The following is a 27,839-nucleotide window of genomic DNA, read 5'->3' on the forward strand; positions in this document are numbered from 1 at the left end:
ACTCAGTATACTTCACACATTTTTAATTTTATAAAGTAAATTCCCTTTCTGTAATTCCTAACCCCCCAACTCCCCTTATCAAATTCTTCCCCTCCCTCCCACCCTCCCTCCCGTCCTCGCAGTCAGCAGAGCCATACAGTCATTTTCTCGCTATTCCAAACATTTATTCAGAAAAGGGGCCCAAATTCTCTGCCAGTTAGGGAACCTTTTTCTCTTCAGGGCCGTCAGTCTTTCCATTTCACAAATATATCTGATCTTAGTTATCCATCTCACCATTGGGGGGACCAACGGGGATTTCCAACTTTGAGCTAAGTTCACCCGGGCAGCGTTCAGAGAGGCGCGCACAAATAGCCACTGGTCTAACGTAAGGCCTTCTGGTCGCCCACCCAAAAGGAAGATCGAGGGATGCCACTGCACAGACCTACCAGTCCATACCTGAATACGTGCTCGAACCCCCCTCCAGTAAGCCTGTGCTTTGGGGCATGTCCACCAGATGTGACCCGCTGTCCCTACCTCCCCACAGTTTCGCCAGCAATTTTGGGATATCTGGGCACTCATATGGTGTAGTCTAGCCGGAGTCAAGTACCATCTATAAAACACCTTAACGGCGCTTTCTTGTAGGGCCACCGCCGTTGAAGACTTTCGAATCTGTTTCTCGAGAGCCTGCCAACTAGCCTCAGGTAGGGTAAAATGTAGCTCTTGTTCCCATCTCTGTCTGTGTAATATAGACGTTTTTGCGCATCTCATTTGATAATCGTATAAAAAGGATATCAATCCCTTTGTGCGTCTAGTATCTACGCATATCTCCTCCATCGGGTGAGTTTCTCGCCTTAAGCATCTGCCATATATAGGTCCCTTGAGAAAGTGGTGGAGTTGCGAATAAGCATATCTATCTCCAGGACTAAGACCATAGTCCTCCACCAAGGTCTCAAAGGGCGAAACAGCCTCACCTACATGCAATTGCCCCAACAAGTCCAAACCCGAGGCTGCCCATCTGCAAAACACACTATTGCCTATACCTGGTTCAAATAAAGGGTTATCAACAATCGGGGCTAAGCCAGATGTAATCGGCTGTCGTTCCGGGAACATACAGTCCCAGTAATAGAAGGTAGTCTGGACTGCCGGCGGAAATCTTTCCACCCTTCCTCTATATTTACCAGGCAACCACATGAGATGCCCAAGTTCACGCGTTCCAACCAGGGCTTGTTCAATATCTACCCATCTCTTATGCTCCTCCCTGCGAAACCAATCGACTGCCCCTCTAGCTTGTGCCGCCCAATAGTACCAGGTAAGATTGGGCACACCCAAGCCTCCCTCTTTTCTACTCTTATATAGCACCGCTCGCGACAAACGCGGTTTCTTATGACACCATATAAACCGTATCAAGGAGTCCTGGATCCCGGACAAGAAGGACCTGGACAGCCTCAGAGGCAGTACCTGGAATAGATACAATAGTCTGGGCAAAATGTTCATTTTAATCGTGGCAATACGCCCAAACCAAGACAGTCCCGTGGATGACCATCTGTCCAGATCCCTCTGTATCTCCCTTCTAAGGGCCAGGTAATTGTCATCAAACAAATCTGACAAGTTGCTCGAGATCTTAACTCCCAAGTAACCCAAGGCTTTAAGCTCCCATTTGAAATTAAAAGACGCCTTCAATGAATCCAATATATTTGGGGGTATGCCCAACGCCATGCCGATAGATTTACCCGCGTTAAGTTTATAGCCAGAGATTGCAGCATATTCATCTATCGCCTTCATTAAGTTTGGCAACGAGATTAGAGGGTTAGACAGGGACAGCAAAACGTCGTCTGCAAACAATGCTACTTTGTATTCCTGTCCACCCACCTTAACCCCTGTAATATCCGGATGTTCTCTAATCGCCTCTGCCAATGGCTCCATTGCCAACCCTCTTCTCTATTGTCAACTCCTCCAGGACTAAAATTAGGTTGCTAGATAGTTTGAATCTGGTAAGATGCCATAACCCTCAGCTATAGGCAGGATAGGTTCTGATACGAGGCATATGCCTAAGGCAGCATAAATGGGAAGGAAGGAGGACATAGCATTGCACCACCATGACCAGCAAGAGAATACCCGGAGGTGCTCAAGGCTGGCCATGTTCTACCCCAAGCAAACATCATGGTGGAATGGACAGAGATACTCAAAGGCCTCATGCCATGTTTCCTGCTCAAGCCCAGGATGGAGGTAGGGCGGTTCCTGCAGTGGCAGAAGGAAGAGAGAGGTTGAGATGGGCATGGCAAGGATGGGAGGAAGAAGAGATGTTGTTAGACACAGTGAGCAGGAGCAGGAGTGGAGAGATACTGGACTATGGGGAAGGGGGCATGGTTGAAGACTTGTCAGGGTGTTTGATACCCTTGGGCCAGCCCTGGATATGAGATTTCCCACAAGCGTGGCTAATTTCATCCTGCTTGTTCAGAGAAAGAGAAGTTGCCTACCTCTAAATAGAGTTCTCTGTAGTCAGCAAGATAAATAAAACACACATTTCCACCCATCTTCCCAGGGCCATGGCTGGTAGATACATTATACAGCTAGACTTATCATAAGGGGAAGGCTGCACAAGAATTCCTGACAATGCTCAGGAAGGCTTTAAGTTCTTTATGAGCTCTGAGACAGCATCCATGTCAACACTGTCTGCAAGAGTCTTCATTTATCTTACAGTCTATGGATAAACAACTTCAATTTTAACTTGTCTTTTCTTATAAGGAGATACTTTGGAAACGTACCCAGCTTAGCTTTGACAGGGAGGCATTAAGGGCACAGCTGCCAAATTGCCCTGCTGCAGGAGGAAGATTTTAAGTGAGATGTTATCAATAGAAATCAAACAAAATAAAACATGGAAAAGAAAATAAGATGATACCTTTTTTATTGGACATAACTTAATACATTTCTTGATTAGCTTTCGAAGGTTGCCCTTCTTCGTCAGATCGGAAATAAGCAAATGTGCTAGCTGACAGTGTATATAAGTGAAAACATTCAAGCATTACTATGACAGTCTGACAGGGTGGGAGGATGGGGGTGGGTAGGAGGTATGCATGGGGACATCAAAGCATATCATTGATATTCTAACAGGATGGGTGTGGATAGGTGAGGGGTGGGGTGATCAACAGAGACATACAGCTTTATGGTTTGATTTCTATTGATAACCTTAAGAGTGGACTAACACGGCTACCACACTCCTCTACTTAAGTGAGATGTGAAAGAGTGGGAGGTACATGGCTGGGTTTCCATAGGATCACTCCCTTACTGAAGCTGAACCACCTTATAGCAGGTGGCACTAACCTGCAGAGCCAGAGGGTTGGGGCTCAGACAGTGAGAAAGGTTAAATGCCCTAAAGCAGAACAGTTCCAAGTGAAGAGGTTTCCAGGAAGATGCCCTGAATCAAGAGGTCTAAGGGACAAGCAACTGAGGCTACAGTACCCGAGGGCAGTGCCAGGGAAGAGAAAGTAGCCAGAACTAAATGTTTCCCTGGGGTGGGAAACTGTAAGCCATAAAGGTAGAGACCTGGACGGGAACGGGGTTTCTGGGAATCCCCTCGGAGTTCCTGTGGAAGTAGGGGAAGAGGGAAGGAGAAAGAGCCAAGATACAAACTCAATGGAGCTTCTCAGTAAGGAAGTCATCTTGATTCTCTGTTAGCGGTATTCTTTCTGTATATAGCTCCAGAACCCTCGTGAGTGTTTCTTAGTTGGCACAGTTCAGATTGTTTAAATGAGCAGATGAGCTGAAAACGTGGACCGTGTGGGAAGCATTTTCCAGATTCTTCTCCTGTTTGCATGTTTAGATACCCTAACTCCAGGGGTTTGCTGTGGTAAGGGTGTCCTTGTTCTGTGTACTGTTTTTTAAACATCGGGGGGAATAGGAAATGACCTGCTCTTGACTACCTTTACGTGTAATTTGCATCGATCTGGGGCGAGCTCCTTATTTCCCCATGGGAGGAGCCTCTGAGCATTGAGTGCTGGCAAACATGAGTGCTAGTCCAGCACTAATGGCCTCTAGCGTCCACGTTTGCCTCTGAGTATCTTAGCCTGTGGGCTTTAGAACAAAGTCTGAGGATATGGATTTCATGCTTATTTTAACTTTCAAACTGCCACAGGTGCTTGGACACTGGAACATGCTCTTTGTGCAAGTATATTTTCCATGGAAAACAAATATGCATAAAATGTGAAAACAGAATTATTTTTTTCCTTCTAATTCTGCCCAAAATCCACCTCCACGAAATGCAGTTAAAACTTACACATGCTATGCAACCCCGGCATACACATGTAACCATAATGAAGGAGGACAATTTTTCAGACAACCACAATGGAGGCAATTCTATTAGTCGGCACCCTGAAGCCACGCGGTGAATGAATATTCTATAACGGCATTTGGGCAGCCAAATCCCATTATAGAATACTAGCGTAATCCAGCACTGGTGCGTCTACATTTATGTGCCCACAGTTACACCAACCATACACCTGGCACAATCTACCCATGTGTATGCCCCCCCTTGCATTTACGCACTATGTCACTCATGCACACCCTTATAGAATAGTGTTTAGGCATCTGTAATGCAGTACACATCCATGGGTGTGGACAGAGTAACCACAAAGACCTCTCTGGGCATTTTCAAGATCTTATGGGCACAGAATCTCTGTCCTCCAAAATGAAAAACTGTTATGCCCTTCCTTGGACTGAGTGGCCGTTTCTTAGCCCCCTGTCTGAGTCTTATCAAAAGTCTTCCCAGGATGGGTCCAGGTTCTCCCTAGAGGACCTGGAGATCACGAGTCTCTCTCTCTTAATTCCACTCAACAGGTCGGCATAGTTCAAAAATCTTCTCAAAATACAGGCAGTCTCCTTTTAAGCCATCCACTTAAAAGGTTGTAATAATCCTGGATCAGACATATCACAAGAACCTGCCCTCCTGCCACCATTTTTATAGCGTCTTCCTTTCAACTACATCCACCTGTTGACAGGGAATAAATCCACATTGTCCTACTCCATTAGGTTGAGAAAGGCAATGCAATGGGTAAAGACCACAAGGAGAGATAATAGTAATTCAGTACCTTCCTCCATGCAGTGAAGTCTTCAGCCTCTGGCCCAGCATCCTTGCATTCGGCCTTCCAGCAGGAAGACCGAACTGCCCTACCAGGAACTGGATTGAAGAGGAATAAATTGTCCACTATTTTGACTAGAGGAGCTAGGGGGCCTGTATTTTGAATTCAGGTGGTTTCCCTTCTCTGCACTTATCCCCAGGGATTGATTCTGTGGTTCACAAGAGACTTCTGTTATGCAACTCCCTGTGGAGGCTGAAAGTAGTTTTATTTTCTAGTCCCCGCTTTCACCCTTTTCCCCAGCCCCTCGGTCTTCCTATATGATGGACACAGACCTAGTCACCGCATTACATTTCTGACTTATATCCTGCTATCACCTTACAGTTCTAAGCGGGTCACAAAGATCAAGAAGCCAGAACAATCTCTGGGAATTACATAAACCTGACACAAAATATCACCGACACAAAATTACTAATCATCTTGTAAAATAAATTTCTCCAACAAACATGTTCATCTTCCTTCTAAATGAAAGATACAACCAGAGAAAAGAATACAATTTAGCAAGATCCTTCCAAAGTCTTGCTGCTTGAAAAGCCAGTGATTTCTCAAATAGTGTTAGTTGCTTCATTCCCTTAGCTGAGGGACAGGCAAATAACACAGGAGTCCTTTTACAAGCTGAGGGGGAAAAGAGCCCTGCGGTAGACAGCAGGGGCCATATTTCCTGCAGCGAGTAAAAAGTCCCTTAAATGGCCAAGTGGTAAGAGTACACTTACTATGTGGCCATGCGGCAGGGAGCACTTATAGCCACCCACTGTGGCGGCTGTAAGAGTTCCTGAAGTTAACCGGGTTAGCGCCGCAGTAATTATTGCGCCAGAAATGGCATATACTCAAGACAGAACTACTGTCGGAGGACACGTTGGTCCAGCGGTAGTCAGGGCTCCATAATATTACCAACTCTTCTGGCTCTAGAGACAGCGCCAAAACAAAAAGTGGGACAAAAAATAAAACGGAACCGAACAACGTAAAACTCCAGCCTCAAAGCATGAGACCTGACAAAAGGAATAGAAATCTGACAGCCATACTTGCTAAAGAAATAAAAAAGTCAGAAAATGTATCTGATTTTCACTATTAAATACTTGTTACCTGAGGCCTTCGATTAAGTCACTAGAGGAAAGACCTTGATAAACCAAGCAGGGTAACTTTAAAAGCCTTCATTGCCCTCCATTCCCTGCACTCTTCTGGAAATAATTCTATTCCTGTCTGTCTTGAATTATTTTAATTTCATTTAACCTTGAAAGTATATGGTTACTGTCATTAACACTAGGAAAAAAGCAAAGTCCAAAGAACCTTCCCATCTTTGGGGGGGGGGGGGGGGGAGAGGCAAGGCTTACAGATCTGCAGGTGATCTATTCTCTTTTTTGTGAGGTTGGTTCGGCCATATCAAACATTATTAAAAGTAACAATTATCTTCACATTCATCTCATTAGAGTTTTACAAAATATAAAGGGAGAGAAGTGCTGCAGCTGTTCTGGATAGGTGATGTTAACACAGCAGGCCCCGTGTGAATGCCTGAGGCCCAGACCCCTGGGACAGCAGATGGTGCCTGAACACCCGGCCACATTAGCATGAGAATGGTGGTGAGCAAGTCACAGATTGCACCCCCTCCAGCATATAATTTTCCTAGTCTTCCTAGCCTCCTTTTGCTTGCAAACTAGAGCAGCATCATTCATATGGGGGGGGGGGGGGGATATTTTTTAAGAGGATGCCCATCTATTTAAAGCTTATATTTTTTGTAAAGACAGAATATATACCTATGTGCCTTTATAAAATGGGTTCCCAGAACCAGCCCCAACAGCATACAAATGACTAAGGAACAGATTTACACCTGTTCCAAAAAAGGTACAAACGTGCTTCATCAGAACTCTGCATATGTCACAGGTAATTTTTTTAAATAAGATTTTTTTTGCATGTAAAACAGGTTTTGCATGCACAAAAAAAGCTTTATAACATTTACTCATGTTTTGTTTTAAATATGTTAGCATCAACAATTCTTATATGAGGTGGTTGATTCAATTGTCTTAAGTGTGGGGGGGATGTGGGGTGGCGTATCAGGGCACAATTCAGTTCCTCTTCTATACCTAGACTACTGGTTATGTTGGGCAGGAAGTTTCACATTATTATGTGGGTAATTGTCTCTGAGGATCTTAATGTTCTTTAATGTCTTGATTCCATTCTATATCTAAACCAACTAACACTGATTCCTTCTAATTTGATTATGTTAATCATATCATCACTATTGGTCATTATATCTCACCTGTTTTATTTTGTGTTATGTAAATCATTCTACTGACTTATCTACCTAATTTCTTACATAGTAATGTGTTAAATTAGACCATACCTCTTACTCTGTTTATGATTATACCTTTTGCAACATAGTGTAAGCCACATTGAACCTGCAAATAGGTGGGAAAATGTGGGGTACAAATGCAGCAAATAAATAAAATAAATAAACGTGGCCAAACACGGTCAGAGTCAGAAGGATGCTCAGGTGCATAAGGAAAGGGATGACCAGAAGGAAGAAAAAAAAAAAAAAAAAAGAGGTGATAGTGCCTTTGTATGAGTCTATGGCGAGGCTCCATTTAGAGTACTGTGTACAATTCTGGAGACCACACCTGTAGAAAGATATAAACAGGATGGAGTCGGTCCAGAGGGCAGCTACAAAATTGGTTAGCAGTCTCTGTCATAAAACATATAGGGACAGGCTTATGAACCTCAACATGTATATGCTGGAAGAGAGGTGGGAGAGGGGGGATATGATAGAGACGTTTAAATACCTCAGTGGTGTTAATATACAGGAGGTGAGCCTTTTTCAAATGAAGGAAACCTCTGGAATGAGAGAGCATAAAATGAGTTAAAAGGAAACAGGATTAGGACAAATCTGAGGAAATACTCTTTCAAGGAAAGGGTGGTGGATGCGTGGAATGGTCTCCAGGTGGAGATCATTGAGACGAAGGCTGTGTCAGAGTTTAAGAAGGCCTGGGAAAAACACATGGGATCTGTTCGGAAAAGGAGGAGTTAGTCGTTACTGAGGATGGGCCATTCGGCCCTTACCTCCCATCACGTTTCTATGTTTTTTTGTTGTAAGGGAGGTTCAAGGGAACTCAACAACTGTTCTCTTGATTTTGATATTTGTTCTATGCAGCTTTCACTTGATGATTTTAGTTATCTAGGAGTGAATGCTATAAAATCATGCAAAAAAAAAAAAAACACAACACGGCACCAAAAAATGCTTAAACTGTATTCTATAAGCCATGCATAAAGTTAGGCATGTTTTTTTTTTTTTTGTTACATTTGTACCCCGCGCTTTCCCACTCATGGCAGGCTCAATGCGGCTTACATGGGGCAATGGAGGGTTAAGTGACTTGCCCAGAGTCACAAGGAGCTGCCTGTGGCCGAAGTGGGAATCGAACTCAGCTCCTCAGTTCCCCAGGACCAAAGTCCACCACCCTAACCACTAGGCCACTCCTCCACAGGGGTGCTGTGTAAATGAAGGCACATCCATTTGTTATGATTCTGCTGAGACAGGCAGGGGAATGACTGGGACTCATTTCTAATTGGCCTGTCAGGGATTGAACTGACGTCAGAAGTCAGATCTATTTAAACTTACCTCTCCCTACAGCCTATGCTTTAGCGTTGATTCCTGTCAGCTAAGCCTGTTTCCCTCTCTCAGTCTGTGCTTGTAGCACACTGTGTATTCGTTGGAGTTTGCTTACTCTTCTCGTTGCTTGTAGTTTCTGTGTGTGCTGGTTGTTACCTGTGTGAGCTTGATTGCTTCACTACACTGCACTGCACCTGGGTCTGTCCTCTGCTTGGTTCTGGTGTTGTTTTGTCCGTGGTAAGCTTGTCCCTGCTTTGTTGGTTTAGTTCCCCTTTCCTCAGTATTAACCCTTTTTGTGCAGAGCTTGGTATATGCCTTCTGTAAGTCCTGCTTCTGTTGGCAGCCTCTCTGTCCATTGCAATCTTTCCTGTTTAAGTTCCCCTTTCCTCAGTGTTTACCCTTTATGTGCAGAGCTTGGTATTGCCTTCTGAAAGCCCTGCCTCTGATAGGCAGCCTTTCTCTGGTGTCTGCCTTATCCCTTTCAGTACTCTTGTGTGCCTGCTTCTTTCCTGTCTTTATTTGAGAGCAGCGTTTCCTTCAGCCTGTTTTTTCCTGTTCAGCCATTCCTGTGGAGCTTCGCTCTTATAGAGTCCATGTCTACCGTGTCCCATTCTGTCCTCGGCTTTCCCCTTTTCCCTGTGGGCTTTGCCCTCTGCTACCTGTGTTTCTGTGTAGCCTTTATTTGCATTCTCTCCCTCTGGTTATAGTCTGTACCTGCCAGATTTTTGTCTGTTGCCCTTCCCTTGTGTCACTAGCTAGCACTGTGCGCTGCATGAGCTCCAGTCCCTTTCGGGACTCCTTGTTGTTCTTTTCCCTTCCCTAGTGTATGACTTGGTTCCAGTTCGGCCGTGAGGCCCATACGCTTGGACTCTGTACGAGTGGGTTTTGGTTCGGCCTTGAGGCCCGCCTGAGTGGTCTATCTCCCTTTTCTGGTGGTGCTTGTTGATTGCCATGAGTGTGCAGGGCTTTGTGGTCGTGGTATTGCTTAGCACCTGTTTGGTCTACCCTAGGCCTTGGCCAAGGTCCTTCCTAAGCCTCGGCCTAGGCACAAGGGCCCACGAGCAGCTTAACAGAATGCTAAAGCCATGAGCTCGACCGAACCCTCTGCTATGCAGTTACTCCAGCAACTGCATGCTCAGATACAACAGGTTATGGGAGCCGTTGATGCGCTGAATCAACGGGTGGACACTCTTACAGCTACTGGGACTAGTGGGAACCCTTCACTCCCTAGGCCACAGGGACCCATGTCAGGTGGCCTAGGCATCTGTGTAGCCCAGCCCCCTCGTTATGTTGGTAATAGTATAACTTGACGGGGCTTTATAAATCAGTGCCAAATTGTTTTTGAGCTACAGGCCCAGGACTTTCCCTTGGATCGAGCGAAGGTGGCGTACATCATCTCCCTGCTCTCAGGATCCACCCTTGCCTGGGCCTCCCCTTTATGGGAGAAGAGGGACCCCATATTGGATAATTTGACAGAGTTCCTGAAACAATTTTGTCTTATTTTTGAAGAACCTGGGAAGGCTTCCTCGGTGGCAACCCAACTTCTGAATCTGCATCAGGGTCGGTTTGCCCTGGGCGAGTATGCCATTCAATTCCAAACTCTGGCAGCAGAACTGGGATGGGATAATCAGAGTCTTACTGCTGTATACTGGCATGGGGTCTCTCCCACCATCAAGGACGAACTTATGGGTCAGGAGCTACCCTCCAACTTAGATGACCTCATTCGTCTCTGCACCCAGGTGGACATTCATTTCAGAAAGCGTGCCTGTGAGCGTCTCGCCAGTCAGCGGTTTGGATGGGCTGACTCAAAGGTACCACATAAGGGTCCTTCATCCCAATCTCAGGTTTTGCGAGATGGGCCAGAACCTATGCAGGTTGAGCATGTGTTTACTTCGGCCCAGGAGAAGCAACGAAGACGCTCCGAGGGGCTCTGCCTTTATTGTGGAGTAAAGGGACATTTTGTCCGTGGTTGCCCGAATAGGAGAAAACCGGGAAACTAGCAGCCCTGATCCCGGCCAGGGAGACAGGATCTGGGCGGAAGTCTCTCTCTACCTGGACGCAAGTTTTGGTTCCAGTTTTGCTGTCTGTAAAGGGTGGTCCCTGTCTAGAAGCCCTAGTCGATTCTGGGGCAACTTCATCAGCGAAAACCTTGTACGGAGCCATCAAATTCCTACTGAAGATCTGCTACACCCCATCTCCGTGTCAGCAGCATTGGGTCTAGTTCTGTAGCATGATATAAGTTTAATTGTGAGAGTTATTAATTTGGCTGCATCAGATCTAAATCATATAACATATACAGCTTCAAAGACACTACCCCCCCCCCCCTTTCCTCTGGAAAACTACTAGCTGGGTGGTTACCTAAGACCATCAACACCTATCCAAAGAATCAATCACAGAACAAGACAGTGAAACTCCACCTATTACTCAGACTCAGAAAAGCCCATCAGACAAAAGAAGCTCAATCACCCTCAGACAATGGACCAGCAGATGTTCCTTTCAAAGACAGCTATCTCAGAGACTGCAGTAACAAAAGACTACACCTCCACCTATTTTCAGACAAAGACTAAGCCCATCTAAGCTCAATCACTCTCAGACAATGGACTAGCAGATGTCCAGGCAGGAAGTCTTGTGATGTCATTGAGCATGTGACCTGTTGCCATGCTCCATCTCAAAGCCAGATGCCCAGGATTCAGCTATCCAGGAGCATTCCAATTGGACCAAGGGCAACCACCTGACATGAGGCTAATGCCCAGTTCAGACACTTTAAAAAGCAGGGACTCTTTCTTTAGAAAGAGAGTTCTTCCTGGCTGTTCCTGAGTTCCTGATGCTCCTGTCCTAGTCGCTGCTGCCCTGAATTGAATAAATCTAAAAGTAAGCTAGAATCCTGACTTCTCAAGCTGGACATCACATCCACCTTAAAAGAAACTGCTTCAAGCTCCATCAGACAGCAAATCTACAAAGAAACCTCCAGCAAGATTCTCCTGCATCACTAAAAGATCCTTTCTAAAACTACCTCTCTATTGTAAACTTATTACCTTGCCTGTACTAGAAATAAACATTTTCTTTTAAAGTTAATTATCTGGCCTTTATATTGGGAAAAGCACATGTTCTCACATGTGCAAGCTCCAAATGCTCTGAGCACATGTTACCTTTTAAAGTTACACTGATAGCACATGTTCGCTTTTTAAACTTAGTGTCATGCTTTGAGCACATGTTCCAAAACATACAGTGCAGGTTAATGTAATTAATTCGAATTTAGTATATAAAATTCCCCTCTATTCTTACATGATTATTATTCTTAACAATTTACCTTTAATTGGAATAGAATAAATATATATAAGACTAGAGAAATATTATATTATAAATTTATTTGTTTCAGTTCAAGGAATTTTACGCGCCAGAACCGTGCCTATGATTATACGAGTTTGGACAAGGTCTCTCAAGTACCAGCGTTACTTCCTTTGGTTCAAACACATTTAATGTTACCAGAACTGGTTTAAAACCTGGGACTATTAGATGTCTGGAGAGAGGGATATAAGGCAATTCATAGGTTTTATACATTAATCGTCCGTCTTTTTGTTTTTTAGACACCTCCTTAACTGGTAATATTCTTTGGCAATATTACTTTTTCTGACCATGCTGGGTAGATTTGGATGGTCTACAGCTTAATGAGAGGGAGACTCTCAATAATAGCTTGCTTAAGGATGAACGGGTAATGTTAAGTTCTAAATAAATGTTTAAGGCTTATTTGGATAACAATCTCAAGTCTGATTCCTCTTTTCATATTATTTGGGATACTTCATTAAAATTGCCTCCTGAGAAAAGTGAGAGAGGGAGGCTCAGCGGGTCAAATTATTTACCCTTATTCAGACACTAGAATCAGCCCATAAGGCCTTAGGGTCCCAAAGGATATGGAGAGACTTGCAAAACGCCCATCTCTCCTTGGAAAATTTAAATCAAGATGAATTAGCCTTTAGTCTAGCTTGGATACAGTAGCTATACTATGAATACATTGGGAAGGCTAGTAGAGTTCTGGCCTTTATACTTCACAAAAAGCAGCCTGACCGTGCAATTGGGAAAATCAAGGATCATGCAGGAGGGCTACTGTACAAAGCCTCCTAAATATGAGAGCATTTTTGTGAATTTCTACTAGACCTTTATTCTTGCAATTGAATATTAAGATGCAAGAGATCATGGACTACCTAGACCTTAGGGCAGGAGTTTTCAACCCAGACTTTGGGGCATACCCAGCCAGATGGGGTTTTCAGGATATCCTCACAGTATTCAGACAAGAGAGAAAACATTGCCAGCATGGATGGCAGAAATGCTTTTTGGGGACGATTCTTGATAAAGCCGTTGGGCGAAACATGACACCATGTCAAATAAAAATCCCCTTGAAAACACTCTTCAATAAGATAAGTGACAACTGAGATATAACTGTGTAAAATTTATTTTTGAAACCAGCTTTTAATAAGCTAAATGGCACATCTGACTTGTGAACACAGAAGAAATTTAGAGTCGTTTTGAGACAATAGAAAAGCTAAAGTAAAAATTAAAAAAACTGAAGACCAGTGACGATAGGGGAGTGGCAGCCAAGAAATAATACAGCTCCACTACTCCGTTTGACTGAGGTCTTCGAAAAAAAAGAAAAGAAAAAATTGGTATTGCATAAGCACCACATTGAATATTGTGGATTATCTATTTAATAGCTTATGCCAGCATCAGAGCATTTATCTTTAGTTTGCTGTCATTCTATCTTCGACATCACCTTGGACATCTCTTCCCAGTTTGTTAGAAGAAATGGCACACTACTCTTGGGTTTTAGGATTTAAAGTAAACATGGGTAAAACTGAGACTTTCAACATTATATATGACCAAATAATAGTAGTACAAAACTTGCAATCCTCCATTCCAGAACTTTGAAATACTTGGGAGTCTACCTGACCGCTCAGCTCTCTGGTTTGTTCTACAATAACTATTCTAAGCTGTACACTTTGATTAGAGGAGACCTGATGCATTGGAGGTCCTTATGTTTTCCTAGATTCAGTCTAATTGCCTCTGTTAACATTTTCTCTAAGCTTTTCTATTTTTTTCAGGTCCTGCCTTCAAACTAGGCAATTTCTCTCCACAGTACAGAATAACATGTTTAAATTTATCTGGCAGGACAAAAAGCTGAGATTTTCCAAGAAGATTCTCTTTCGAGAAAAGAAGACAGGTGGGCTGAGTACTTAGCTTGAGCCTTAACTGCAAGGCAGTGCAGGCGAGAGATGCAGTTGAATGGTTTCAGAACCAACCCTACAAACTCTGGGTTGGGACTGAGCAGGAAATGGTAGGTTCTGTCCCCCTGCGTTATTTAATCTGACTTCCTAGGAGGTACCGCACACTTTCAACCACTGTGTCCTACTACTTTACACACACACTGTAACTATGGGATACATTAAGTAAAGCCCAAGACCTCCAGCTTTCTAGATATATTCACATTTGTTATAACCCACTGTTTCAGCCAGGTCTCTTCTCACCAGTGTGGAAGAGGCAGGGTTTCACTACATGGGGCCACTATTTGACGAGTCCACCTTGTAGACTTTTGAGTCCTTGTCTCATACTTGCATCATTTTGCCTACTGTATATCATAGAGGCCATGAAAAGGTGCAAACCATACATATTTCTAGTTTTTATTTTAATATAGCTATTTTGCTTTTCTTGAGCTGGGAGCAGATCTGGAATTGCAAGACAGGATTTTTTCTGGTAACTTCCTTTCTAAGGCTGTAGAAATTTGTGGTTTGACATTTGGCCTATGCTAACTTGTGATAAGTTGCTGGTCAGCAGCTAAGAGCCAGAGATATGTGCAGTACCCAGATAAACAATCAAAAGGAGAAGTAAGTGGGTGTGGGTAAAACTATAGCCTTAGCAAGAGGGTGGGGGCCATAACAGAGTAACTTTACCCATTACCTAATGAAAACTTACACGACAGGCTCTGTCAATATAATAAGGGAATAATAGAATCTGATGGAACATGTTGGAACATGATTCATAACAGGAAACAGAATATTCATTAGGTAGGAAGGGTAATTATAATTAAGATAACAAAGAAAGGAAGAAAAAAGTATTTAAGAGGAAACAGAACTGAGGATGGAGAGCCTCTGTGTGTTCACTAGCAGGTGGACTTATTGACAGCTCCCAGGGAAAATTCTGTTTTTATTTGCTACATATTCTACTGTATTGGGATGTTATTTGTTAATATTTCAATAATTACTGATTGGCTTCTTAGACAATTTGAATAAACATTTATTATGTTTAATACTGCTGGGGGAGGGGGAAGATTTACTTGAGGGTCCACCCCCCCCCCCCCAGTAGATCTCCAGAAGGTTACTTCTGTCCCAGAGGCAAGACAGCAAGTAGATACTACAGACAGATTTCACAGTTGCTATTACATCCAGACATCAAACCTCAACGCCATAGAATCTCTGCTATCATGTTTGGTACTTTCAACAAGCATACAGAAAAATCTTGTCCAATTACTTTATCTTTGGTACTTTATCTCTGATAGGCTTAGCTTCTGGTTTCTGGTGGCTTCCCCATATTACTGAAGAAAATGGGGAGGGGGGAAGGGCACTTTACTACATATTTGGTGGTCCTGCCCAAAGGCCAAAGCCTATTGGAAGAGTATTTAATTTCAGATTAAGATGCTTACAGGTCTACAACGTTCCTTGGAACCCCAGTATTGTTTTGCTCAATAAAAGGATTGCAGGTTTCATCACAACTAGGCTCTCCCTTGTTCTTCATTATTAAGTGCTGCTAAATTGGTTTTAGCTGCGACATAGGAAGGACCCAGGGTTCTCCTCCATGCACAGATGGCTGAATAAGTTTGCCACATTTACAAGATGGAGAAATTAATAAACTAATTCTGTCCCAAAGTGAGGAAAAGTGTGGAGCTTGCTTAAAGATAAGATCTGAAACCCCTCAGGTTATATCTGTCCCTTTTTTTGTCCTGTTTTGTTCTCCACCCTGGAGGGAGGATTTTGGAGGTCATAATTATACTGTTTCCAGCTATGGTGAAATACTGGGTTTTCCAGCATGTGAATTATAATACTAGTAAAAGAGGCCTGTTTCCAACAGAAAAGAAACAGGCGCTAGCAAGGTTCCAGGGCCCGCGCCTCCCTCTGTCTCTGTGGCCTCTGAGTGCAAGGAAGACGTGTGCGGGTGCCCCAGCCCTTCGTACGTGGCAGCTGCTGTTTAAAAAGTTTTACCTCCTGCTCGGCCGGCAACACTCAACTCCAGCAAGTACAGACTCCACTTAATACAGGCTGTGGTTTGCTGTTCCTCTGGTCCCGCCCTCATTTCCTGTTTGTTCTTATAAATATTAAAATATGTACTTTTCTGCTTTAACATATGGTTATTACTGGATTTACTTAAAGCACCTCTTTGAAATAAAAACACGATTTTTACATCAAGAAAAGTAAATATCCTTTAGCAAACTCACATTTCAAACAAAGAATTGTGGCTGCTATGCTGGTCCACTTGGATATGTGAAATAAGGATCAGCTTGGCTGTGTGGCCTAATGGATAATGTGCCTGACTTCGGATCATAATATTAAGGGGTTCAAGTCCCTTCATGGTCGGTAGCTTATGTTTAGGAAAAGCTGCTGCTTGTCCCAGGATTGGTAGCATGGAATGTTGCTACCAATTGGGTTTCTGCCAGGTACTTGTGACCCAGATTAGTCACTGTTGTAGGCAGGATACTGGGCTAGATGGACCATTGATCTGACTCAGTATGGCTATTCTTATGTTCATATGTTAACAAGTTATAGGTTTTAGTCCAGTATGAAAGTAAAATAATACATCTCTGACTAGTTTACCAGAGTTATCCTCTCTTGATCAGGTCAGTGCATTATTTAAAGCTAGTATAACTGCACTGTTTCTTCATAGTAATCTACTGTAGGTCTTAAGCTGTCTGGATATAGTGTGCCATTACAAATCAGTATAAGGGGGAAGACAGAGGTTACAAGTCAATACTGGGACAAAAAAACATTTAGAAGAATTTCTTCTCATAGTCAATGTACTGATGTTTAATACAGTGCAGCCTTACAATGCTACTTTATTAGTTTTCTACTCATGTTGAGAAAGTCAGATACACAGCACGCTTCACCTGTAAGTTTTCTAACCTACTGCAATGTGCTGTTTCCAAGAGGGTTAGGAATTTGGGAAGCCAGCACAGTGCTTGTGCTAAACCACCCCCCCCCCCAAAAAAAAACAAAAAACACACTTACCTGGAAAGAGACCATTTCAATTCCCAGTCCTCCACTTCATGAAAGAACTGTAACTATGCTAACAAATGGTTGTCATGCCTTGTCACACCACCTAAGGGAGATGGAACATTATTGGAAGAACTCCGATTCAGATAACTATAAGCAGGGTCATTCCATGCCAAGTGGTCTAAAATTTAAAAATGTTCCCACCATCATGTTCTCCAATTTTGTTCAAGGTTTATCTATTGCGCGAGTCAGGTGTTAAACGAAGTTTCCCAAATTTTGAGGTCTCTAACTGCAATAGTTGCAGATCTAGACCCCCTTTTCTGAAAGGTTGTCAGTCCATGAGCGCGTGACATTTACCAAAATGCCATTTTTGGGGTCTAATAAAATCCAAACACATTTATAAGAATGGCTAAAAAAATTCAAATCCTGTACAGTTTTTGATGCTAATTACGATGAAATACATTTTAACATTATGGATGCAAAATCCAGTCAAACAAGTTGACTCAAAGTGTGCATCAAAATTGGTCGCGATTCATCAGAACATATTTGGACCAATATTCAGACCACAACAACTTCCATGCAAACAAGATATGGACTTTGAACAAGCATTATGCTTGTGCTGGACATAATACTGCCAGATTTGCAACTAACCAGCATCTATAACCGCCCTGCAGGATCTCTTCAAAGTTGGCACTGTCAGCGCAAATGGTAAAATATACCAAACTTCAAAGCCAATTATTAAAAAAGAATCTGCCTGAATCAGCTTGTGAACAGTATCATCTGAAAGAGAAAATTGTGCTTTACAACACTGATATGTTTTTGTTTTGCAATGCAGTTAGAGACCTCAAATTTTGGGAAACTTCGTTTAACACCTGACTCACGCAACAGATAAACTTGAACAAAATTGGAGAACATGATGGTGGGCACTTTTTTAAATTTTAGACCACTTGGCATGGAATGACCCAGTATACAGGCTAAAAACAAAGGGGTCATTTTACAAAGGTACACTAGCGGTTTTAAGGCAAGGTAATGATTAGCGCACGCTAAATGCTAGCGACACCCATCAAAATACATTGGCAACTAACGTTTAGCGCATCTTTGTAAAAGGACCCCTTAGAAAATAAAGGAATGCAATAGAGACGCACCAGAGGGTTAGAGAAAGAACTCAAATAGAACACAGAGGAGATAAGAAAATCCTAAAAAGAGCCAATTAAGAAAGAAGGAGTAGAGATGGGCTTAGAAAGGCAGGCAAAAGTAGGGAAGAAAAGATGGTGTCGCTGGTGATCATCAAGTTAGTTGCTCTCTCCCGAAAGCTTGTTGGAAAAGACAGGTTTTTAATTCCACTTCAAAAAAAACTCTAAGTTATGATGGCACTAAGGGGATACCACTGGTTTGTACTACTTTAGGGCTGGTAGATGTATGGCGTCTGTTGCACCCGGGTGAGAAAGATTTCACGCACTTAGTCCCATATAGATTATTTCTTAGTAGGGGAAGGTCTCTGCTCGAATGTTTGTTCGGCTACAATTGACCCTACAGCTATATCAGATCATGTCCCTATTTGGGTTGAGTTGGGGGGAGGGCAAGCTGGCCCCTTGTTTAGAAGGTGGGCATTTCCATTATACTTGTATCAAGACCCAGATTTTCAGATTTCCATTAAAACTAAACGGAGAGAATACCAGGTGTCTAATAACCAACATAGAGCGGACACTGTTTTATTTTGGGAAGCGGCTAAGGCAATGCTAAGGGGGGATATCATTGCTTATAGCATTAACAAACGGAGAAGAGATGCGGCCATATTGCATTTGGAGAAGAAAGTGACATTTTATCGACAGCACTATGGGAAATGACCCTCGGGGGAAAATCGAGACCCGCATCTGGCCACACAGAGTTCACTGAATGAGTTGATACACCAAACAGCTAAAAAGTCGGCCCTATACTATCAATACCAACTACACAAACATGGAAATAAAGCAGGCCGGCTAATGGCGCATTTGATACGACAGAATAGGGGACCTAGAAAGGCGCTGGCCCTGCGTGCTGCATCGGGAAAACCGGTACATAGTGATAGTGAGATTGTGCAAATTTTACGGTCATTTTATCAGACATTATATACGCCAGACTCAAGAAATGAAATGGACCCAGAACTATATTTAGGGAGTTTGGATCTCCCTAAGGTGCCAGAGACCCAGGTGGCGGCTCTTAATGCTCCAATAGGCCTGGATGAGGTGGTGTTGGTGGTCGGGAGAAGTGCGCTTTATAAAGCCCCTGGGCCTGATGGTTATAGGGTGGAATTTTATAAATTAATGTTACCAGACATTCAGCATCTTCTAGTAAAGTTGTTTAATATTATAGTGGAAAATCAACATCTACCGGAGTCCCTCTGTCGAGCAGAGATTGTGGTGCTTCCGAAGCCAGGGAAAGACCCTAACTTCCCTGAATCTTATCGACCTATATCTTTGATTGGATATGAGGCGAAGATATTGGCGGGCATACTGGCTAACTTGCTAGCGCGTATTTTACCTGCGCTGATAGCGGAGCCTCAGGTTGGATTCACTAGGGGGAGACAAGCGGTCAAAAATATCCATACTATTTTGGCATCTTTAGACAGGTGCAGATGGCCTGTATTCATCATATGCTTCTCTTTCTTGTTTTGCTGAAGAATGAGAAAGCATGGGAGACCGCTTTCTCTTCCTGAGCAGGAGGAAGGCTTATTAATGAAGCAAGAGAGTAAGCATGTAGCAATGACTGTAATGCTGGGAACCATATGCTCTATCAATACCTGCTGGCACTGAGGGGGAAACTGTTTCTGATAGCATGGCAGAGACTGCAGATAAAGAAAATTCTGTTGAAAGAGCCTTGCTGGGCCTGATGAGGTAATTGCAGCTGGTTTTAATGGCACCGCAGTCATAACCTGAGCCACACTGTGAGCAGGAGATGAAATGTGGCCCTATTTGATTCACCTCCTCTCATTTTGAGGGATTTGCCATATTTGTTCTCTTCATTTTTCTTATTTTTTTTCCAGTGTGAAGGGAATGGAGGAGGGCCGAGACTGCTGATATCTGCAGATAAAAGTTAACAGAAACCTGATAGGCTATCAAGATAGAAGCAGGAATCCCCATGTAAACCCAGAAGCTAAAAGATCCTAAGCAGGAAGAGGGCTCTGGGCACTCTGTCTCCACTACTACTACTAATCATTTCTATAGCGCTACCAGTCGTACGCAGTGCTTCACAAATTTAACATGAAGAAAAGACAGTCCCTGCTCAAAAGAGCTTACAATCTAAAAGCTGACCATCACTAACAAGTGTGCCTGTATTGCCCTGCTTGTCTACAGAGAATTAAATATTTATTTATTTGGATGTTGGCTCTTACCTTTTTCAGTTGTCGCTCACAGCAAGTTACACTCAGGTATGGCCCTTGTCCCTGTGGGGCTTACAATCTAAGGGGGTCTTTTACTGGAGATTACTGCATGTTATCTGCAGCAGGGCCTTGACAGATAATTTATTTATTTTATTTGTTACATTTGTATCCCACATTTTCCCACCTATTTGCAGGCTCAATGTGGCTTACATAGCGCCAGAGAAGTGTTTACAGGCTCCATGGAAGTGGCGTAGCTAGGGTAGTTGACACCCGGGGCCGGTCATTTTTTAACACCCCCCCCCCCCCAAATCCAGTACTAGGCATGCCGAGAATACAAAACACTCAGAACCTATAGAGCAATTCTACCATACCATACGCAGTCATTTCTACGAGTTACACAAGGAAAAGGAAAGCATCTTAAAACACTACAGTGAGCACTAGAACATCAATTCACCTATTGTAAAACGAAACCAGACAGAATAATACAGATCATCGATCCTGCACAGTCAATGCCAACTGAAAGCCATGTCTTTTTCACAAACACAGAAACACCCTAATCCACTATAGAATAAGTAATCATAAACTTTCTATTTAGACAAAATTAAACTGAACCCCAATGCCAGACTCTGCATACATGCAACACCACAGAAACAGAAAATGTCCCCTAGTACTGTGCAAAATATAAGACAGTGGATGTAAATTTGAAAAAACTAACAATACCAATCACCACTTTACAAATTAACAAATAGAAATAAAACAAATACAGAAAATAAAATAATACCATTTTATTGGACTAATACATTTAGCTTCCAGAGGCCAAAATCTCCTTCCTCAGGTCAATACAGTATAGTGCTGTTACAGTATCCTATCCTGACCTGAGGAAGGGGGTTTTGTTCTCTGAAAGTTAAGCCAAAATGTATTAAAATTAGTCCAATAAAAATATTACCTTATTTACATGTTCTATTTATAAACATTTATTAACACAGCTACAATACTATATCGTAAAGCAAAATAATAAAAATATCTATTTACAGTTTGTTGTCTCTGGTTTCTGCTTTCCTCATCTTCTTTTCAGTCTTCCTTCCATCCAGCATCTGTCTTCGCTCTCTCTCTCTGCCATCCAGTGTCTGCCCTCTCTAATGTCCCTTCCACCCACTGACTGCCCTCTCTCTCTGCCCCTTCCATCCACATCTGCCCTCTATTTCTGCCCCTTCCATTCACCATCTGCCCCAGTCTGCCATTTCTCTCTCCCTCTTCCACCCACTGACTGCCCTCTCTCTCTGCCCCTTCCATCCACATCTGCCCTCTATTTCTGCCCCTTCCATTCACCATCTGCCCCAGTCTGCCATTTCTCTCTCCCCCTTCCATCAACATCTGCCCTCTATCTCTGCCCCTTCCATCCACCATTTGCCCCAGTCTGCCCTCTTTCTCTTTCCCCCTTCCATCCACCATCTGCCCTTTCTCTTTGCCCCTTCAATCCGTCTGCCCTCCCTCTCCCATCCATCTAGGGTCTGCCCTCCCTCACGCTCCACCCTTCCATCCAGGGTCTGTCCCCTCTCTCTCTGCCCCCCCTTTTCAGCCCCCAGTTCCAGCCCCCTTATTCCACCTGCCCCTAGTTCCAGCCCCAGCCCACATCTCCCACCTGCCCCCTTTTCAGCCCCACTATCCCACCAGTCCCCAGCCCTTTTCTCCCATCAGTCCCGAGCTTCAGCCCCCAGCCACTTCTCCCTGGCCCCTTTAAAGCCCCTAGTCCCCACAGTTTCAGCCCCAGCTCCTTTTCAGCCCCCAGTTCCAGTACTAGCCCCCTTATCTCAACTATCCTCCTTTTCAGCCCCCAGTTCCAGCCCCCTTCATCCACCACATGCCTTGCATCCCCCCTTTTCAGCCCCAGACCCATTCTCCCACCTGCCCCAGGCATGGACCTATTTTCCCTCCTGCCCCTTGTCAGACCCCAGTTCCAGCTTCAGACCCCTTCTCCCATCTGAGCACTCCCTTCCCCAGTCCCTTTCTCCCCTCTGAGCTCCCCCACCCTCCCCAATCCCCTTCTCCCCTCTGGGCACCGCTCTGGGCACCCCTCTGGGCTCCCCCACCCTCCCCAATCCCCTTCTCCCCTCTGAGCACCCATCTGGGCTCCCCCACCCTCCCCAATCCCCTTCTGAGCACCCATCTGGGCTCCCCCACCCTCCCCAATCCCCTTCTCCCCTTTGAGCACCCCTCTGAACTCCCCCACCCCTCCCCAATCCCCTTCTCCCATCTGAGTCCCCCTCCCACCCGACCCGACACACCTACCAGCTCCGTTCTCCTGCTCCCACCCTGTCCTGCCTTTACAAAAATTTTTCGAAGCACCGGAGTAGCAGGCAGCACCTCACATCTGTCCTGCTAGTAAAAATCTCCTCGACATGGTCGTCGGGCCTTCCCACATTGAGTCCCACCCACCCTCGCGGTAATAGGAAGTTACCTCAGAGGAGGGCGGGACTCAATGTGGGAAGACCCGACGACGATGTCGAGGAGATTTTTACTAGCAGGGCAGACGCGAGGCGCTGCCTGCTACTCCGGCGCTTTGAAAAAATCTTTTTAAGGCAGGACAGGGTGGGAGCGGTGGGAGCAGCGGGAGCGGAGCACCCCCTCCCCCACCCGCTGACACCAGGGGCAGACCGCCCCGCCCTTGCTACGCCACTGCTCCGGGGTGATTTATATTTGAGACCTTTGCAACTTGGGTAGTGTAGATTTAAGTACGTACGTGTTGATTCGGATGTAAAAGAACCCCCTAAGTTTGTACCTGAGGCAATGGTGGCTTAAATGACTTGCCAAGGTCACAAGGAGCAGTGGAATGTGAACTGGGCTTCCCTGGTTCTCAGCCCACTACTCTAACCATTAGGCATACTCCTCCATTCAAGTAATCAGTCACCCACATTAAAAAAAAATAATAATAATAATAATTAAAAAAAATCATCTAATAGGGTATAACAGGACAACCGGTCACCTAGGCTGGGAGGCCAAGCAGACACCCGTGTGCCATTACAGAAGAGTCCCACAAAATAGTCAAAACTGTGGTTAAAATGAAGCCACAGACATTTACACCTACTGGGAAGCAGTTTGCTCATATTTTATAAACTATGTGCACCAATGGCAAACCCACCCAAAATCTGCCCCAAACACACCCAAGCTGGATAAAAGTACATGCAGTCTAATCAATGCACATACTTTTACACAGGAATAATGTATACTTGTATATTTATTTATTTATTGCATTTGTATCCCACATTATCCCACCTTTTTGCAGGCTCAATGTGGCTTACAATTCATCGAGGATATGGGAAATAGTAGAGAAAATACATTTGGTTACAAGGAGTTTTGGGTAAAATGATAGTATTGAAGCAAAGATAGTATAGAACACTTCTGGATAAATCAAAGACTGTACTGTTAAATGTGTTGATCCTTGTGATACATCTTGTCGAAGAGATAGGTTTTCAATAGTTTGCAGAAATTGGTCAGTTCTTAGATAGTTTTCAAGTTGCGTGGCAACACGTTCCAGATCTGCGTGCTCATGTAGGAAAAGATAGATGCATGCATTGATTTGTACTTCAGGCCTTTACATTTGGGAGGACGAAGATTGAGGAAAGTGCGAGAAGGCCTCATGAAAAGGCCTCAGGGGATCATTTTAGGACACATTTCTCCATGCGTAAGTAGGATCTTATAAAAATTCCTTGAGGGTACATATGCACAAAAATATGACAAATAGCGTATACTTTTGTGTTATATGGGGGAAGGTATTCCAAGGTTTACAGAATGAACACAGTTAAGACAGGTGTGTATTTCATAAAACGTGTACACATATACTGATTCTTAACAGCAACTACATGCAGAAATTTATGTCTGCTTTTAAGCCAATTAGAGCAAATTTAACATTTTGTAATGTCAGCAAACAGCCAAACAGTTGCAGCTTGCGTTAGTAACACTTGAAATGAATATGCAATTTCCTGGAATGATGTGCTAGTTGTGAATAGTGTCTCAACCATAGAAGTCACATACCACAAAGCTGAATGAAAAACCTGAATTTGTCTGCCTTGCTCTACCCACCTAAAATGCATGCTGCTGACTCTCAAGCATCAGATGTCCCAAAACTGGGTGAGTTAAAAAAAGCTCATAACTGATTTTGCTGCCATTTTCAAGCATTCCAGAAAAAAAAAAAAACCACACCTTTCATGATATTTATGAATACATGTTTGAATGCAGCATTCTAATTCCTATTGAAACAACAAGATAGTTTGTTCTCTAGTCAGCTGCAGAGAGCGTGGCATGTTTTAATGCACTCTTTACATTATGAACTGTTCAACAATGCGAACATCAAAAAACTGAAAATGCATCTACATAAGAAGTCAGGAAAAGCCTTCATGAAGAAATTGAATTTGTAGTTGAAACACTTCAACCATTATATGAAATTGGAATCTGGCTGTCCTGGAAGAGATAAAGAGGGGCATTTTCGATATGACGTCTAAGTCTGACATTGGACGTTTTGTAAAAAATGTCCAAAATATGAATAGGAAAGAAGGTCATTTTCAAAAAAGAAAAACGTCTATCTTTTGTTTTCAAAAATACAAGGTTTTGTGATTTGGACGTTTTGTTTTTTGGTCCATTTTCAAACAAAAAAACATCCAAGTGCAAAATGCATAAAATCAAGCCATTGGGATGTAGGAGGAGCCAGCATCTTTAGTAGACTAGTCCCTCTGACCAGTGTTGCCAGGTGGGCGGTTTTCCGTGACCCGCCGCGGGAAATTTTTGCCCGCAGCGGGTCGCAGTTTTTTGGGCTTCTTTTTTTTCTTTTCCGCAGTTTTCAGGCGGTTTTTTCGGCCGCGGGGGGTGGGGTTAGTGACGTTCTGGGCGGGGTCGATGACGGCGGGGGGGGGGGTGATGACGCGGGGGGGGGGGGTGTCAGCGGCGGGGTTTGAGTTTGGGCAGGTTTTGGGCTGTTTTTAGGCTGGATTGGGTGGGAAAAAATTTTTCCACCTGGCAACCCTGCCTCTGACATCCCAGGAAAGCAATAGGGCACCCTAGGGGGCACTGCAGTGGACTTCATAAAATGCACCCAGGTACACATCTCACCATTGCTCCCTTATCTCGTCTGCTGAGCCCCCCAAAACTCACTACCCCCAACTGTACATCACTACCATAGCCCTTATGGGTGAAGGGGGCACCTATATGTGGGTACAATGGGTTTCTAGTGAGTTTTGGAGGGCTCACAGTTTCCTCCACAAGTGTAACAGGTAGGGGGAGGTAGGAGCCTGGGTCCATCTGTCTGCAGTGCACTGAACCCACCACTAGATGATTCCAGGGACCTGCATGCTGTTTTAATGGACCCGAGTATAACATCTGAGGTTGGCAAGTAATGTTTTAAATCACATTTTGGGGGGGGGGAGGGAGTTAGTGACCACTGGGAGAGTAAGGGGAAGTCACCCCTGATTCCCTCCAGTGGTCATCTGGTCATTTTGGGCACCTTTTTGTGCCTTATTCGTTAAAAAACAGGTCTGGCACAAAACGTCTTAGTGTTAGTTTTAGATGGTTTTGTTCTGTTCCATTATGGTTGAAAAATGTCTAAGTGTTAGAAACGCCCAAATCCCACCCTTAACACGCCCCTGACATGCCCCCCTCCCTTGTGATTTGAATGCACTTCTGACGGGCTTCTTAGAAAAACATCTACAAATTGGTTTTGAAAATACCAATTTGGACGTTTTTGTGAGAAAAACGTCCAAATCCAGATTTATGTCACTTTTTGGATGTTTTTCTTTTTTGAAAATGAGCCCAATAGACACAGCTCTCTCCAATACCACTCCTGTTCTTCTTATCTGTCTATATGTTTCTCCTCCACTTACTCCCTATGGGCCCTGTTTACTAAGCAGCGTTATAGGCGCGCTAACGTTTTTAACGCACGTTAACCCATGTACATGCCTATAATATCCCTATAGGCGCCTACCTGATTAGCGCGAGCGCTAAGTGTAAGCGTGCTAAAAACGCTAACACACCTTAGTAAACAGGGCCCTTTGTTTATTGTGTTGACATTGTACGTAGCAGACCTTACCGCACTGCTTTTGTAAAAGGGGGGGGGGGGGAGTAAACAAGGCATACAGTTAAGACATTTAAAAAGATCTGCCGGTCCAGAGCAAAATGTTAATGATATATTAATGGCTTTATTATACCAAAGTAAACATTTTCCCTTGAATCAGCTATTATTAGCTTTCCACCAAAAACATACTCCACTATTTATCAGAAAATATGGAAAGTAATTTTTCCCACCTATTGTATTCTTGTAGTACAGCCTCTAATGTGGTTCCTGACCAGTTCTATATGATATAGTGTATCCTTCATACCCTTGATACGTTCCTTGGAAGAATACACAATAAAAATTAAAAAGGAACATGCTATTCTACATAAGACGGAATGAATGAGTATAAAACATTTAATTTTAATTATTGCTATTATCACACATTCCCAGATAACAACGGGCTTCAAGTGTTTTCAAACTCTTCACAACCTACATAGCAGCTATAGAAGTGATAAGTAGTAGTAGTATAAATCACTAGCCAGACCATGAATGTTTATGCCACGCAGAAACAAAGAAGCAACATAGAAAAACAAGGCTGGTGTGAAAAGGGTTTTGCATCTGTGACTATCCAACACTGAGCGACAAACAGCTGGTAACCAAAAGTGGGCTTCTGATTGGACGGCAAAGATCTTAATATATGACAAGCCCTCCCCTTATCACAGTGTGGATACATTGCTTTAAAAAAAAATGCAACAGTGAGGTGCATATGCGTGAAAAATGAATGGATGCCACAGTAGAAAGAAATGTACAGATTAATCCCAAGTACAGAAGAGACTGCAAAACTATGCCATAGTAGGGTGTAACACAACTTGGTTTTCCTGATTCACCACAACCATCTTTTCCCCATCACTTCTCCCCCTCCCCCCACCCCTATCCAACCCAGCAACAAGCCAAGCCTCCGGCTCTCGGATCAGACTGCCAATACTATACCCAGGAGTCAACTCTAATACAGTCTCCCCGAGGAAGCATCAACTCGGTCAGCTAAGGGGAAATAAAAGAACGCTACACAGAAAGAAAGGGCTGAGACATTTGGAATAATGCACCGAGCAAAAGGCTGTCCAGACATCAAAGCTGTTCCCTTTTTTGAATTTCGCAAATGGGGCGGGAGTGGGAGAAAAAGGCATAAGAAACATCATAGCATGAAAGCCACAACCCCCCCCCCCCCCCCTTCCCTGTAAATGAAAGCAAGGTATAATACCATACATCTTGGCAAAAAGAAGAGATCATCCCCACCTTGATGGCACGAGCAGAATAAGGAAGACAAAAAACCTGGTGCCTACCTTGCTGTATTCCTGCTCTGGTCACAATGTGTGACAGCTCATCCCCATCACCTCTTTGTTCAGCAACAGAGAAGACCGTCAGAATAGCTCGGCCTTAGCATGCCTGATCTAGATTCGGTCCCCAGCTTTGCACTGCTCCC

The 27,839-nt window shown here is 43.8% G+C and overlaps 1 protein-coding gene across 3 annotated transcripts in view; it reads right to left on the reverse strand.

The window, feature by feature from the left end:
• LOC115474606 (serine/threonine-protein kinase PAK 3) overlaps window positions 1-27,839 on the reverse strand; it is a 173,698-nt gene extending 145,859 nt beyond the window's left edge. For all 3 annotated transcript variants that reach the window (XM_030210139.1, XM_030210138.1, XM_030210140.1), the window contains exon 1: window positions 27,700-27,839. The gene's annotated coding sequence lies outside the window, so the exon portion shown is untranslated. The remainder of the gene's footprint in view (window positions 1-27,699) is intronic.

The sequence above is a fragment of the Microcaecilia unicolor genome, chromosome 7, assembly GCF_901765095.1.
Source record: "Microcaecilia unicolor chromosome 7, aMicUni1.1, whole genome shotgun sequence".
NCBI lineage: Eukaryota > Metazoa > Chordata > Amphibia > Gymnophiona > Siphonopidae > Microcaecilia > Microcaecilia unicolor.